This window comes from Muntiacus reevesi, chromosome 9 (assembly GCF_963930625.1).
Source record: "Muntiacus reevesi chromosome 9, mMunRee1.1, whole genome shotgun sequence".
Taxonomy (NCBI): domain Eukaryota; kingdom Metazoa; phylum Chordata; class Mammalia; order Artiodactyla; family Cervidae; genus Muntiacus; species Muntiacus reevesi.
In genome coordinates this window covers 31,595,539-31,611,395 of record NC_089257.1, presented here as the reverse complement: position 1 = coordinate 31,611,395, position 15,857 = coordinate 31,595,539, and the positions used below count along the sequence as shown (strand labels likewise).

The 15,857-nt window shown below is 36.3% G+C and overlaps 1 pseudogene; it reads right to left on the bottom strand.

The window, feature by feature from the left end:
* Positions 1-15,857, bottom strand: part of LOC136175737 (glyceraldehyde-3-phosphate dehydrogenase-like) — a 66,056-nt pseudogene that overhangs the window by 31,509 nt on the left and 18,690 nt on the right.

Genomic DNA, 15,857 nt, shown 5'->3' with positions numbered 1-15,857 from the left:
GATTCTTTACAGTCTGAGCCACTATGAAAGCCCTTTTTGAGTAATAAGTGAAGTGACTTAAAAGGAAAATGTAAAAAGATATCATGGATTTTAAAAAATCAAACAGAGATCATCTCCCATGGACAGATTCAGAAGACTTTAGGACTCAAAGGACTTATTTATACAATTCACTGAAAACCTCTTGGCAAGACTGACTCTTGGGGAATCATTTCTTCAAAAGGAAGATCTCAGCTGCATTTATGTATCTTCTCCTAGAATGTATGCCTTACAGTACTGATGCAGTGCAGCCTCTGATCTTTGCTACTTGATTGATGAACACACACACACATATCGGGATAGCAGCCATATAAAATCTGATAAAGATACTTTGGGAGAGATTTGTGGAATAAATTACAGAAGTATGAGAATCATTATTCTCAGTTTTAAATATGATCTACATAACATGGAAGCAACCAGTGAAAAAACATTCAGTTAATAAATGCTATATATTCACATATAATAAGAAACAAATGGTTTTGCTCTTTTTCCCTGAACTGAGTTAATATTTTAATATCTTATCACAGATGATGAAAGCTTTAAGGAAGTTGCTATATTTGCCTCTGGAAACTTATTACTTCTGCTTCCTGAAATTTCTTCAAGTGATAGGACTGAGGCTGAATAGAAAGAGCAAAGGGACTTGTGCTAGAAAACCTGGGTTCAATGTTAGTATTTTCATTTATTAGCTCTGCAAACTTTTATAAGTATAATTTTAAAGAAATACATTTAGATATGATCAATGTCTCTTTATATACCATGATGTACTTTCTGCAAAGAGAAAATAATCACTCTCTTGAAGTAGTGTGGTATTCATGGAGATTCTCATAAATTTGTACACACTCTCTCACTCCCTCGATCAGTATTCTTTTCCAAACTTTTTTTTCCATAAATGGTCTTAAATTATATGAATCATTTCACACTTTATCCTTATTATTTATATCATGACATTTTTCCAATTTAAAATTTTTAATTTAGCAGTTGTATTTGGTATTACTGTTTTTATAGCTGTTTGAAAGACAAATTTGTAGATCCTTACCCTGCCTTTGCTTTGTGAGATGACTGCTTTTCCTCTGTCCCAGTTAATGTCTAGAGAGTTACTATCTTGAAAGCATCATTCAGAGCGTCTGTGAACTGAGGATGCCAGGCACAGCTGAGATCAGGAGACACCCTCTGAGAAAGAGGAAGATGAGGAAATATACATACTGAAAGTAAAAATAGAGACCATTAAATCTACACCCCTGTCTGACCTCCTTCCTGCATTCTGGGAATCAAATTCTTTCTCCAAAATTATGGATATTAGAGAACTTCTGAGGATGTCTGACTAATTCAAGAAAACATGACACATTCATACCATGCTATAAAGCACAAAGCTTTTAAAATTGCAATTCTTAATCATTTCTAGAGAACCAAGTATGTTCATTTAAGAGAGAAAAGTTACCAAGGAAGAACTAGAAAAATGCAAATAAACCAGAGAAACCACCTTGGTGGAAAAACTACTAAAAGCAAAACTTCTAAAATGCTATCTTTAATATTCAGAAAAAAATTGGAGAATATATTCCATCTATGCAACATGATGTTATAAAGAAGAATATCTAGTGAACAGTAAAGGATTCTTGGAAATTATAAATATGAAAATCAAATAGTAATAGATGTTTTAGAAAATATAGAGAACTTATTCTCAAAATTAGAGCCAAATTTTTAAAAGATGAAAAAGGGAAAAGAAAAGAAAACCCAAATTGTTAATAGGTACCATAGAGAAAGAGAACAAAAGAGAAATTATCAAAGAAACAATATAAAGAATTTTCACAGAATTTCACACTTGAGATTGTCAAATTGAAAAGGTAGATTGGATTACATTCATTATTATTTAACATATAGAGAACAATGTTCTTTATTATTCTTGAAATAATTAATATCATGTCCTGTGTGCATGCAAGCTCAGTTGGGTCCAACTCTTTGTGACCCTATGTACTGTAGTCTGCCAGGCTCCTTTGTCCATGGGATTTCCCAGGCAAGAACACTGGAGTGAGTTGCCATTTTCTCCAGAGGATCTCCCTGACCCAGATATCAAACTCACATCTCCTGTGTCTCCTGCATTGCAGGCAGATTCTTTACCGCTTGAGTCACCGGGGAATTAATATCATATATATGTCAATTATTTGAACTGGTCTGTAGCTGCAATACAGTCACACATACAAACACAGACAATAATGAGAGTGTTTTCATGGGACAAAGTTTTTTTAATGACATTTATTGCTGCTAAAAATACTTGATAAAAATTATGTTTGCTAATCATTTGTTATTGTTAAAATGGGAAAGCTTTTGTTTTTGTCTATTGATCTTGTATTGAAACAAACAACCTTACTTAATTTTTTGCTTGTTTTTAATGATGTTTGTATAGATTTTTCCAAATCTGCTCTGCTGAAAATTAAACTGTCCATGAATAAAGATAATTATATATATATATTTTTTTGCTATCTGTAGAGCCATTAGTTGTATTTTTTATATAATGCACTGGCTAGAATTTCCAGTGAAATGTTAACTATGATATTTTCAGTGAATTCTATGAATTTAATTCAGTATATTAAGTAAAGCTTTCCTATTTCTAGTCTGCTAAGAATTTTTTGAGTATTGAACTTTGCCTTTCTTTTTATCTATTAATGTGGTTAATTGCATTAATAAGTTTTGGGTCATGCTGTGAATTTTTAAAAATGTATATTTGTGAATTTACTTTTTAATACTTTCAGGTTTTATGTATACTTATAAGCAAGATTTGTCTATATTTTTACTCTCTTGCACAGCCATTTTTGGACTTTGTCACTAAGGTCCTACACACTAAACTCAAAATAAATTTGAAAATCTTCACTTTTTTCCTGTTCTCTTGAACATGTTATATAAAATTGAGATTATTTTATTTGTTCACTGAATATTTGGAAAAAACTCCTAACATCAGGATATGATGTTTAGTCTGTAAATATATTTTTTAATATAAAGCCTATTTATTTATTCATGATAAGCTTATCCAGTTGTTTCAGCATTAAATTGAAACTCTGATTTGAAGTTTCATTTTAGTCATTATCACATGGGAATTGTGAGGATTTCCTTTTCTTTTTTAAATTTTTTCCCTGCTGAATGTTCAAATCTTCTAATTCAATTAATTAATTTTCAAATGAAACCAATTCAGTGGATGTTACTTACTCCCATAGTAATCTTTGAAGGGATTGCTACAGTTACTGGTTTTCTTGTGTGGCTGTGTGCTTAGTCATGTCCAACTCTTTGCAAGCCCATGAAGTATAACCTTCCAGGCTCCTCTATCCATGGGACTGTCCAGACAAGAACTTGAGTATTTTAAGCCAAATTCTTTTAAACGTCAAAGGATAGAACAATGAAGTTGTTATCTTTTTTTTTTTTTTTTTTCTGTATTGAGGTGTTTTTTTTTTTTTTCTTTTATTTAATTAAGACACTGCCTTGTCCTCAAGAACTAGAGGTGTTAAGATAAAGCAAATGCAGATATGAAACAAGTCAAAACAGGATAAAGTCCCTAGAAGTTGAAACACATTTCTGTGTCCTTGTTTTGGGGTTGGCTGGAAAGTTCGTTTGGTTTTTTGTAACATCTTATGGAAAAACCCAAATGAAGTTTTTGGCCCACTCAGTATGATCGGATTCCTGTCCTGTGATCTCTGCTAGCTGACTTATGCTCCTACTTTTTAATGTCTTGCTTAACTATGCTCTGACCGTCCTGAACTTTCTTCTGAACTTCAAACATTCTAAAGTGATTTGCATCTTAGGTTCTTCATCCCTCCTACTCTCAATGAGAAGTTCATCTCCCAAGATTCCAAATGCCAACTCCTTTCTCATCAGCTGAATTATAACTCAGAGAATTTATATCTACACCCTAGTTAAGGAAGCTCCTACACATAGCTATTCTCTATTACCCTGTTTTATTTTCTTCAAAACTCTGATCTGAAGTTATCTGTTTGCTTATTTGTTCATATAATTATTGTTTTTATACTCTCACTAGATTATAAGTGCTATGAAAGAAGTGTTTCTTTCATTACTCCATCTGTGCCACTTCTAAAGCTGCTAAGTCGTTTCAGTCGCGTCCGACTCTGTGTGACCCCATAGACAGAAGCCCACCAGGCTTCCCTGTCCCTGGGATTCTCCAGGCAAGAACACTGGAGTGGGTTGCCATTTCCTTCTCCAATGCATGAAAGTGAAAAGTGAAAGTGAAGTCGCTCAGTTGTGTCCGACTCTTAGCGACCCCATGGACTGCAGCCCACCAGGCTCCTCCATCCATGGGATTCTCCAGGCAAGAGTACTGGAGTGGGTTGCCATTAAAAGCATCTTGCAAAAATTATGATCTTTCACGAGTATTTATTCAACAAAAATTAACTTTGCACTTTCTCTACTTCTGACCTTTGCTGGATGTTGAATTCCTTTTTTTAAAAAAATCTTTAAATGGTGGTTCTCTCAGTTGTTTAAGGTGTTTTCTACTTTTTTATTTTTTTTGACGTGTAATTGACTTACAATGTCCTCTTAGCTTCAAGAGTACAACACAGTGTATGTTCTTTTACAGATTCTTTTCCCTTATAGGTTATTATAAAATACTGAATGTAGGTCACTGTGCTATAGAGTAGGTCCTTGTTGGTTATTTATAGTGTATATAGTAATGTGTATTTAGTAATTTATTGTGTATATAATAATGTTAATCCCAACCTCCTAATTTATCCCTCCCCTACCCTTTTCCCTTTGATAACTGTAAGTTTATTTTCTATATTTGTGCGTCTTTTTCTGTTTTGTGAATAAGTTTGTGTATTTTTTTTAAAGATACCACATAAAAGCAATATCATGATATTTGTTTTTGCCTGGCTTAGTTCACTTAGTATGATAATCTCTAGGTCCATCCATGTTGCTGCAAAGAGCATTATTTCATCCTTTTTTATGGCTAAGTTGTATTCCACCTTATATATATACCACATCTTCTTTATCCATTCATCTGTTGATGAGCATTTAAGTTGTTTCCATGTCTTGGCTGTTATGAATAATGCTGCTATGAACATAGTGGTGCATGTATCTTTTTGAATTACAGTTTTCTCCAGATATATGCCCAGGAGTAGGATTGCCATATCATATGGTAACACTATGTTTAGTTGTTTTAAGGAAACTCCATATTGTTGTCCATAGTGGCTGTACCAATTGACATTCCCACCAGTAGTGTAGGAAGGTTCCTTTTTCTCTGTACTCTCTCCAGTAGTATTATTTGGAATTATTTAAATTACTATTGGGAGATGCATATTCTTTATTTTAGAAACAATAGTAAAATAGGGATTAGGCATTCAGCAATAATACACTAAATAGCCTCAGAGAGTTCATAATTACAGTACAGGATACAACAGAAGGATTCCATCCATAAAAAACAACAAGAAATATTTTGAATTGCAAAATAGAATAAAGGTGAAATTTCTCAGTCTTTACATTCCATTTGGGTGGTCTTCAAATGTGGCAATTTTTCTGAAAATCAAATTACCTGAAAAATAACTGTCAACTTTTAATGTGTACTATTTTCAGAAGTTACACTCTATAGCTATAGATAGAAAATCATGTTTTAAATTATATTTACAGTGAGACAATCTCTCAAAAGAATGTTTTTGGGGTCAGATACACAGAGCATCTCATATCAATTCCTTCACACATAGTGCGTTCTGTTATAGTTATCACTGATGCCAGGTATCTCCTCTGTAAAGGATGTTCATCTAGACTCTACTGTATTTTCCTGCTCCACATGTAATAAAACTGATTGGCTAAGTAGCATGAATATCGTGTTTATTATTACATGTTTTTGACCTCATTTCTGCCCTGTAGCACTAATGGTGCTATACTATGTTGAGACCAATGTGATTGCTTTATTGTTATGTATGGCTCAAACAATACAGACAGATGAGATGGCTATGCTATATACATCATCATCATCGTTATCACATGTATGAGGAATTGCTCAGTCGAAAAGAACACAGATGGCAAAAATCCGGGTGTGTACACACACACACACACATATATTGTTGTTGTTGTTCAGTTGCTAAGCTATGTCTGACTCTTTGCGACCCCATGGCTGCAGCCTGCCAGGCTTCTCTGTCCATTACTATCTCCCGGAGTTTGCTCAAATTCATGATATTTAGATTTTCACTGATTTTATATATATATATATTTTTTTATATATTCACTTTATATATATAAAGAACTCAACTTCTCCATGCAAAATCAAGTGCAAAGCATGATACATTTTATTTGTACTCTTATTCACATCCAGATATTCCCCAGCTTGTGAGAGTGAAGAAATCCATTCTAATATAATAGAGAACTGTCTTCCCACCGTGGAGAAGCACTCAGTGGAAAGTCAGCAGCTTTTAGGATGGATTCTGACTGCTCTCCCCCAGCTTTGCCATCCTGTCATCTAGCCACATGTGCTCCTGATCCAAATCACCATGCATATGCATGGCCATATGTTTCCTCCTTGTGGGCCTCCTTAGGCTCATCATTTGGTTCAATATCAACATTCCCATCCTCTTCCTTGCAATTCCACACATTACATTTCACTCATTACACCTCTAACCACACCTCAGGAAAACTGTCACTTTTGAGAGTGAAATGGTATTGCCTGGGACGTGTGAAGGTTGTCATAGTCTGACCATCTATGCTAGAATGCTGTTTCTGATTGCCTTCTCCTCTGATCTGTCATCACAGAAAAACCAATGTTTTTCTCTGCTTTTTAAGTTGGAGAGTAGGCTGAAGTTCTTTGCCATCCTCCCGTTCTCAAGTGAATTAAGGTTCTCAGAATAACTCTGAGGGGAACTGAGTTTTGCATGTGTTTCTAGCAGCTTTGTCTGCAGTGGAGGTGATCTAAACTGCGAGGATACCCAAGGGAGCTTTGGCGACAAATGCCATCTGACTCGTCATCACCCATGAAATTTGAGTGTGAAGTAGTGGGGGGTGGGGCCCAGTGAGAAGGGAGCAAAACAAAGTAAAAATATGGAGAGAGTGGTGTCTCTTTCTCTGCATGTCAACAGGGAAACTAAACAAACATTTAAATAATAAACAGTTCTTTTTAAGTAAGATCTCCTGAGAAACTCAGTTGCCCAGAAAAGCAAAATGCTGTGTAAATTTAGAGAGAAGGAAAAAAAAAGAGAACTTCAGAAAAGGAAACTAAATGTCAAGAAATGGCTCACATTTCCTACATCATATTTCTTAGTTAATTAATTCTACTTTTAGGTCCAGATCCATAATTTGCAAGGCCCAGTGCAAAAGGAAAATGAGAGTTTCCTTGTACAAAAAACAGGGTAAAAAATTATGTTAAATATACTAAAAATGTTATTTCTTCCATGGTCTCACTCTCAGTTCATGGTAGCATTTATTATTGGTTGTTTCATGTAATCCTAAGTGAACAAAATTAAAACTTTAAACTATTAGCATGGATTTTACCTTTCATCTTAATATTGTCCAATGCCGGTTTTAAATACAATTATACAAGCATAACTCTTATGTGGACTTTCTGAAGTTATATAATTTGCCTTTTGTAGCTCACACATTCATGTGTTTTGCTCTTACCAAAACAACAGAAACATTTCACAAAACTAACTCAACTTTTACATTTTATTCCTTGATAAAATTTCTGGATTCCTTGATACTCATCTACCAGTATCTCTATCTTCAGATTGTTGATAAGTAAGGAAAGACATAAAGGAAAAGAACTAGAATTACTCTCAATTTCCCTTTCCCAGCCTTTAGTGAAAATAACATGAGTTAGAAGGATGTGATAGGGTTCCTTGGTCTCTCTTATTTCTTAGGAATGCCATTTTCTACTTTTCTACATTTGAAACAAGTTCTGGTGCAAATAAAGTGTGACTTCTCAGGCCTGTCAGCACACCCACTTATTCTGTTCTAAGCTTAATGGGTTTACCTTTTACTTATGTGAGTCTCAATGAAGTACCACACATTTGGAATCTATTAGAATTCTGTCCTCATGGGGCATCATGAATGCTATATGCAAATAGGATGAGAAGGAACAGGGAATCCACAGATTACATGAATCTTCTCTGCTCTATTGTCCCATTGTATTTCACTTCCAAAGTTGAAGTTCAAAGATAAAATTATTAAGAATTGCAAGATGGTGACAACAGAGCATTAGACTAAGTACAAAGCCCTTCTGATTTCAAGGTCCTGTGTGACTGCACAATTGTACTCCCATAAAGGTGGCCCTTCTTGCTTGTTGTCTTGGTAACTAGGAATCTCTATTTGAGGACTCAAAGTTGTGTATTATGTTCCCCTTTGTATTCCGTCATCCCTGAATATATACTGAAACTATGAGTAGAAACTCTTCAGTCTAGTTACTTGAAGACAAAGGAATTCCTTGGGAAAAATAATTGAGAATAAATTAATTCAGATAAATTTTGCTCAAACAATTGTTAAAGGTTAAAAATATCTGAATCTAAGGGTACCCAGTATCAATGGACTTAACCTAAGGCATGAGTAAATGTTGATAGGTTGATACATTAAACAGTGAGTACAGATCAGTTGAAGGTCATTACACAACACTTGTTTCACTTTAGAAGTGAAAGTTTCCGTTATCTATCACCTGTGTAAGGAAGAGTAGTCCCACACCAGGGGAAAGAATATTGAAGGTCTTGGGGGGTTAACACTGGAGTATGAAATTCATGCAGTGAGATCCTCTAACCGAGAGAAAAACTTATTTCAGGCTCTAAATGACATTAATGCTTTTAATACAATTTGTCAATAGGAATAATACAGTTTGTCAATAGGGATAATAGTAATGATGATAAATAATAATTATGGCTGATATTAGAGCAAACATTTTAAACTCTGTGGCATAGAGTGCTAAAAGTATAAATTATCTGATAGAATCCTCACAATAAATCTGTAGGAGAGACAGTAAAGTTATTAAGATCTCATTTAAAAAATGATAAATATGAGATACAGAGAGTTAATTATCTCATCTAAGGTCAGGCCAAGGTTAGGATGTGGAGGCAAGGTTTGAAAGCAGAAGCCATGAATGCGTGAATGACTTATGCATGAATGACTCCAGGGATTTCTACACCACCTAAGTGTGATGTTTCTCTTCTTTAAGAACTGTACCACACCCTTTCCCCAGATGTGGTGGAATCCCATAGCCAGGTATATAAGGCATTTTAGCTTATTTCAGAAAAAAGTATATATATGGTTCGATTAGGTAGGCTAATCTCCTCTAAAATGATCTACAAGTGTTTTTCAAAATTTTTGACTCAGATGTATAGTATATTTTACATAGTATCAAGTATTCATATACAAGTATATGCGCACTTCCCTGCTAGCTCAGTGGTAAAGAATTCACCTGCAATGCAGGAGCCACAGGAGACCCAGGTTCAATTCCTGGGTCAGGAAGATCCTCTGGAGAAGGTAATAGCAACCCACTCCAGTATTCTTACCTTGAGAATTCCATGGACAAAGGAGCCTGGCGGGCTACAGTCCATGGGATTGCAAAGAGTTAGACATGGCTGAGCAACTAAACTGAACTGATAATATATATCAGCAGTCCAGTTTTCCCTGCCATTCACCAACTCCTGGAGCTTGCTCAGACTCATGTCCATTCAGTCAGTGATGCTATCCAATCATCTCATCCTCTGTCATCATCCCCTTCTCCTCCTGCTTTTAATCTTTCCCAGAATCTGGGTCTACGTATCTATTTATGCATGTGTGCACGCTTAGTCAAAAAGTTGTGTTTAACTCTTTTGTGACCCCCATGGACTGTAGACCACCAGGCTTCTCTGTCCATGGGATTTCCCAGGCAAGAATACTGGAGTGAGTTACCATTTTCTTCTCAGGGGATCTTCCCAACCCACGGATCAAACTTGCATCTCTTGCATTGCAGGCAGAATCTTTACCACCAAGTCACCAGGGATGCCCGTGTGTGTGTGTATGTATTGTGTGTGTGTGTAAATATATATATATATATAAAGCATTGTTATATGCCTTACTGTCTTTTTTTTTTGAAGCTTTACTGTCTTATCTTTTCTATTTTTCATTTCTAAAAAGGCAAAGTACCCAAATCACCCAGTAAATTGAGTAACAAATTCATGGTAATTTGAAAAAAATTACTAGCTGATACAAAATTACTAGCTGATCCTGTCTCCCAGGATTTTGGAATTGTGACTGAGAGCTTAACTGAGATGGCTAATTAAGTTTTATGTGACTCTAACATTGACATGTGAATTTTATTTATTGTTGTTGAGGAGTAGCCATATCCTGTCATCTTTTACCTAACATAAGCCAAAATAAGCAATTCATACTTACGTACATAGAAGGCTGATGTGAGAGGGAGGGAGAGAGGGAGAGAGAAAGAGAGAAAGAAAGAGAGTAGAGGAGACAGAGAGTTTTCAGAAAGAAATAGATAAATATAGAAGCATATGAGAAAATTACCCAGTGTTTGATTCTGTCTCTTCCTGAAGACTGGTTATATTTCTGTCTTTGGATTTTACTGAGACTCTTCTAGTTTAAATGGGATCTACTTTTGTTGGGTTGTTGGATTTACAACAAGTAGAGAATCTCTGGTTGCAAGAACATGGAAAACCCATCAAGATTGCCCATGAATAGCTGGGAGGAATTTGACAAAGAAAGAAATCTCCCTACCCCTATACTTGCTGTGTTTGCAAAAGGTAAAGAGGAAGAGAATGAGTTATAGTACTTAATTCTGACCTCTGATTAGTCCAGTCGGTTACTAACTTGCTCTTGGCATCAGAGAAGTGGAAAGACTAGACTCCAGGCTGATGAGATTCAGTTCTCTGACTCTGCCTGGATTTTGTTAAGTCATCATCTCTTCCATCTATAGATAAAACAGAAGTAAATATTTCCCAAATATAGAAAAACTCCACTTACCCAGAGGACAAGATTATAACAATTTTGATAAACTGGAAACTGGAACGTATTCCACAGTCAGAAATATGTGAATACTGCAAAAACTAATAATCTAAAGCCTTGTGTAAATATCATTTTAACTTTTTTTTTTTCATTTTTACTGTTGATTCTCACAGGAGAGCCTAGAAAGAATACATTTGAAAATCCTTATGAATCCCATAGTATGATTAACTCTCATTGCCTGTAAATTCAGTGTTGCAGAAACTGTCAATTCTGTTTTTGTCCCTATCCTCTCTACAACATGGAGAAGACATTGCTCATTGTTTCAGTGACACTTGTAAATTCCATAGTTAACAGGTGACTTATCCTGTATGATGCATGAATGCTTCAACTAGTCTTGAGTGACTGAGGTAGTTCCAAATACCATTTACTGGCATTAACTTCTAATTATCACCCACTCATGCCCCAAAGCAATGATCTCTTACATCTGTAGAATGATAGTAGAAGAAACTGGCACAATTAAGAATTAAACTATATGTTATCCTCAATTCAAATTCAGGAGAATGGAGCAGGTTTGAGAAGTTTCTAACCATCTCTAACCCTTTCTCTAGTTCACAGACTTCAATGCTTTTATAGCAGAAAAACTCACATGCAACTCAGTCACTCAGTCAACTCAGTCACTCGGTCATAGTGACTGAGTTGTTAGGAAACCAGTGACTTGGTATGCTGGCTCACATCTCCTTAGAACATGTTAAAAATATTTGGGAATAAATGAATGAATTATACATAGGACATTTTATATTCTAGCCTTCATGATTTCACCTCTTAATTTCATCCATTAATTACTCCATTCAATAGTTTTTAATGGGTACTTACTATGTACATGATAAGGCAGTAAGATTATAATAATGTGTGTAGACATTTGGGTTTCCAAAGATGTATGTGTGTGTGCATGCAAGTGTGCATATTCTATTCCACATGCTTTTTCTACAATGCAACTGACACTCTTCCCACTGAAATGTGTGGGGGAGATGTCTGTGCACCCCTACCTTGAAGCTGAGCAAACTTTTGCAGCTACCACAATCAATTAAATATAGCAGAAGTGATAGTGCATGGCATTTAAGGGATGCTCATATAAGGTGACCTAGCTCCACCTGGCTCTCTCTCAAAAAGTTCATTGGTGGTATCCATGTAGGCATCAAGTCTACATGAAGCGATCCAGAAACACTGGAACTGAGATTCTCAACCAATAGTCTGAATTAACGATCCAGTAGAAGACTTAGGATAACTCAAGCCCTCAGCGTATTTGTTTCTCTGATTGAACTCTTTCCTGTCCAACTCCTGATTCAAAGAAACTAGGAGAGATGAGAAATGACAATTACTGTGTAACACCACTAAACTTTAGAGTAGTTTGTTGTAAGGCCATATTTTGGCCACCTGATGTGAAGAGCTGACTCATTGGAAAGGACCCTGATGCTGGGAAAGATCGAGGGCAGGAGGAGAAGGGGATGACAGAATGAGATGCTTGGATGACATTACCGACTCAACGGACATGAGTATGAGCAAACCCTGGGAGATAGTGCGGGACAGGGAAGCCTGGCATGCTGTAGTCCATAGGGTTGCAAAGAGTCAGACACGACTTAGTGACTGAACAGCAACAGCAATCCTCATGGTGACAACAGTTTGTTGAGAGTCAGATATTAAATCAATATGACTGCAGACAATTGTACTTTTAAGATTGAATTAATATAAATTAAGATTGAATTTAAAAGAAATTGAATTTCTTTCCTTGAAAGAAAAGCTATGACAGACATAGACAGCATATTTAAAAGCAGAGACATTACTTTGCTGACAAAGGTCTGTATAGTCAAAGCTATGGTTTTTCCAGTTGGTCATGTATGGATGTGAGAGTTGGACTCTAAAGAAGGCTGAGCACCAAAGAGTTGATGCTTTTGAACTGTGGTGTTGGAAAAGACTCTTGAGAGTCTCTTGGACTGCAAGGAGATCAAACCAGTCAATCCTAAAGGAAATCAGTCCTGAATATTCACTGGAAGGACTGGTGCTGAAGCTGAAGTTCCAACACTTTGGTCACCTGATGAGAAGAGCTGACTCTTTAGAAAAGCCCCTGATACTGAGAAAGATTGAGGGCAGGAGGAGAAGGGGATGACAGAGGATGAGATGGTTGGGTGGCATTACTGACTCAATGGACATGAGTTTGAGCAAGCTCTGTGAGGTGGTGATAGACAGGGAAGCCTGGTGTGCTGCAGTCCATGGGCTCACAAAGAGTCAGACATGACTGAGCAACTGAACAACAACAGACAACTTAGCTCTAATTGCAAATTACAGAAGCTAGAATGTTAATATGCAGTGAGAACAGAAATAGTATCTCATTTATTGTCTTATCTGCAAGGCCTATTGCAGTGACACTAACCATAGTTGGTGAATGGGTAAATGAATGAAATCAAATGTTAAGAAAGAAATAGCCACAGAAATATGAAAGCATATTGCCAAGGAACCTGAATGAGCCTAGCAGATTAGGACAGCTTTTCTGGAAGAACATTTCATGAGCCTGCAGGAATAATGTGTTAAAGCCTGACTGGAAGTAAGGAGCATGGTGAATACAAGGGTGTAAAATATGGTCAGTGTAACTAGAACACAGAAGGTGAAGGTACAAGGAGTCCATGATAGGAAAACATTGTTTTATTCTAATACTTGTGGGAAACAATTCATGTACTTTCATCAGGGACACGACATGACAAGGTTTTTTGGTAATGTTTATTCTGACTCAAGTGTGAAGGCATGAGTGGAAGAGTTAGTGTATTTATTTTTTCAGTAGTCTGGATGAGAAATGTAGATTAAAACAGTTGTAGTGGGATGGAACAAAAAATCAGTGGGTTCAAAAGATAGTTGAGAAAATCTATAGGGTTGGAGATGGATGATTTTTGGAGAATGAGATAGATGTATCAAGTTCATATCCACGTTTGAAGAAATAGATGCTCTTGTTTTCATACATTGGGAGACCAACAATTGAAAGAAAATGAAGTTTAGGGATTAAGATCACAAGTTTTGATTTTTAGATATCTGAGTAGAGATGCCGTGTAGGTGGTTGGATACACGGATTTGGAGCTCAGAGATGACTGAACTGCAGATAAACTTTGTGCCTTGAGACATAAGTGATAACTGAAGTTTTTGGCAAAGATGAGGTCACAGTTTAAAGAAAGGAAAAAACATGGCCTAAGGCAGTACTTTAAACTTATAAAGTATGAGTTTAGAAACAAGACTGAAAAGATGACTAGAGAGATAGAGGAAACTGAAGAAAATACAAGGTCATGGAAACCAAGGAAGAGATTCTTGTAATAAGGAAGGTATTGATATATAATATTGGATATTAGAGAAAAGCCAAAGGAGAAATAGACTAAAAACTAGCCAACTTTATTGAGACCTGGATTACATTGTTGACTTTATACAGTACTCACTTATGCCAGGCATTAAATTAGGCTCTATACATGCTTTACCTCATTTATATTTATTTACAAATGAGAAAAGAGACTAGGAAGGTTCAATAATCCAATAACCTATTTCAGACTTCAGTTTAACAAAAGTGAGGCATATATACAAAATTGAAATTGTCCCTGGTTTCTATTGTTGGAGACGTTCATAAAGATTGGGTACCCCAGCAATTAATCAAGGAAGACATGAGATTTACATATACATGACATTTAGAGAAAACTAAGTGAAAAATTGACCTAGAATATCAAGTATACTTCAACGCTAGTGTTTGAGGTTAAACTACAGAAGCTTATGCAAGCTGTTACAATCATTTTAGCAAAATAATAGACTATTTGCAAACCTATATAATGTCGAAATAGTTATGTGTTCTTGCATGCCATTCTGCTTGGAGCACAGAGAGGTTGTTCAAAGTTGTACCAAGGAGTTAACCTGTGTGCTGTTGTCCTCTGCTCTCCCTCCCCGAAGTATATAAAGTTCTGTGTATAGGCAGTTTACCCTAATGTGAATATCCATCCATAGCAGCATAAACCAGAAAATATCAAGTTCATGAAAACATATGGTGGTGGGCAAAAGTGGAATGTCTGAAAACAAAGAAGAAAACTAAAGTTTAAGGTATTAGAAAGCTATTCCTCTCTGGGTGGCTACTTTGCTTGCAGTGGCTAATATTACTTAATGGGACCAGCAGACCCTCATGGATAAGAACTGCACCAAGAGTAAAAGGTATAAAATTATGTATGCTGGGTACTGGTTGCAAATCTCAGATGGAATGTGGCTCAGAGTTGATTTCTCCCTGTGATTGGGCTTACCTATAGTTTCATGCTAGACCAGCCTGGTTAATGAATCAGAGGAATGGGTCACTGCCTTCCTATTAATTGCTCACAATTTCTCTTTCCTATGCCCAGAAGGGCTTAGTATGTCTCAAAACACAGTGAGGGTAAAAATGAGTCAATTTAGATCCAAAGGGGCTGGAGAGAAGACCTGAAAGTAGATGTGGGATGTGGTCAGAGAATATATGGGAAGACCTGATCAATTAAGGTTTTGGCACGAAAATATAGCATGTTCAAGTTGGGGAGTCTGAGAATAATTTAGTAAAGGTATGGCAGAGTTAAAGGAAATAATCAAGAGCAACATATCCTGGGTATGTGTATCCTTATAACAGCAAGCAGCCACTGGGACTCAGACTTGAAGCAGCCATGGGGGAAACATGCATTGGAACTCAGTGGTGACCCAGCAAGGAGAGGCTCCAGGGGAATAAGCATGCTTAGCTCAGTGTTCTTACTGCTCGTCTTCTGCCGTGGCCTCTCAGTGGCCAAACCCAACCAGAAACCAAAGGGCACGGGAGCTCCTTGATGTAGACCACTGAGGTCTGCCTTTCTACACACAGAGCAAGATGGAGAGCGCCTCTGAGG